Genomic DNA, 1,742 nt, shown 5'->3' on the forward strand with positions numbered 1-1,742 from the left:
ATTCCTGGAAACACATAACCCAACCAAGACTGAATAATGAAAACAATAGAAAATCAGGACAGGCCAATAACCAGTAAGGAGGTTGACTCTGTTGGAGAGATGTATATCTCTCCAACAAAGAAAAACCCAGGACCAGATAGATTTACTGCAAAATTTTACCAAAGGTGTAAAGAACTAACACCATTCTTTCTCAAACTCTTACAGAAAGTTAAAGAGGAAGGAACACTTCCCAGGTCACTCTAGGAGGCCAGCATTCTCCTGATACCAAAGCCAGACAAAGAGCCTACAAGAAAAGCACAAACTTCCTCCCTGATGAATATTGTATCAGTCGGGTTCTCCAGAGAAACAAGCAAAGAGGAGGTTGACACGGGGAGAACGGGGTTTATTATACGGAACGGACTTATACAATGAGGGAGAGCTGACGAGTCCCGAGGTCTGTAGTGAGCAAGCCAGAGCCACAGCCCCTGGACTTTACCCCTTTCAGAATTCTTACTGTTGTGAGTTGTTTTTTAACTTCTTAGTTTATTAGTCCTCTCATGAAAAATCTGCTCAATCACCACAGATAAAGTCACTGAGGAATCTTTACTCCTTCTGTCGTCCCATCTCCACCTCACTTTTTGCCAGCACCAGCAGTGGTCTTTGCCGTCCCCCTGACCTTCTTCATTCTGTGCTTGCGTTCCTTTTGCTGTTTTCTTGAGGTCTTTTTCTTCTCATACAGGCCAGGTCTTGTAAGTCTCTGTTTGGGTTCACTTTTCTTTGAGTAATCCAGGAAATCATAAATCATGCCAAAGCCAGTTGTTTTGCCACCACCAAAATGGGTTCTGAATCCAAATACAAAGATGACATCTGGTATGGTCTTTACATTTTGGCTACTTTTTCCTGAATTTCTCTCTTAGGTACTGCGGCCTTCCCAGGGTGAAGGACATCGGTGATCATTTGTTTCCGTTGACGTAGTCTATTGGTCATGAACTTGCTGGTCCAGATAGTTACTGTGTCGTTCATGATGGCGGCCGACGCTCAAGCTATTTTGAGTTTTTAAGCATCTATTTATAAGAATATAAAAATAATTTCCCATTGTGTTGAAATCAGGTTTTCCTATGCCTCTTCTAAAAGCCCTGTATTATCTATTACAACTACCACGTCTCATTTGTTTTTATACCGGGGGTGCCAAAAAAATGTATACAAGTGGACACTTTGGTCAATGTGGCTCAAGCAGTAGTTCGCCATAATCAGAAGTGTCTGGACACTGATGGTAACAGCTTTGAACACCTCTTGTATAATAATTGCAGAAGTCAAACATGACTTGTATTCATCTTTCGTTATCCGTATATATTGAGTATTATAATTTTAATAGTTTTTTCCTTTCTTAAAAGATGTACACATTTTTTTGGCACCCTCTGTATTTCCATATTACCTTGTGTATACTAGGTACTTACGGTTGGCTGCAGGGCATGGAATTGAGCTTATATAACAAAATGGAGAGAAATTGCAGCATCAATGCTTAGCAATTTCTATTGTGCCCCAGCTTGGTAAAACCACAAAATGTCATATGAAAGACTGGACTCACTAGACTGTAGATCTGGAAGCACTTCACTCGGGGGCATTGTCTCAGAGAAGTAGGGGTGAGAGAAAAGGGGCTGTGTGGCAATAATGGAGGGAGACAAATAGAACAGAAGGCATTACTGAGCAGGCCACAGCTTTTAAGGGAACAAGAGGTTACTTGGTCTCCAAGGTCATCCTCC

The 1,742-nt window shown here is 41.5% G+C and overlaps 1 pseudogene; it reads right to left on the minus strand.

Moving 5' to 3' along the window:
* Nucleotides 1-610: 610 nt before the first annotated feature.
* LOC117029024 (40S ribosomal protein S24-like) lies at nt 611-1,002 on the minus strand (annotated as a pseudogene).
* Nucleotides 1,003-1,742: the final 740 nt, after the last annotated feature.

Source organism: Rhinolophus ferrumequinum, chromosome 10 (genome assembly GCF_004115265.2).
Source record: "Rhinolophus ferrumequinum isolate MPI-CBG mRhiFer1 chromosome 10, mRhiFer1_v1.p, whole genome shotgun sequence".
NCBI lineage: Eukaryota > Metazoa > Chordata > Mammalia > Chiroptera > Rhinolophidae > Rhinolophus > Rhinolophus ferrumequinum.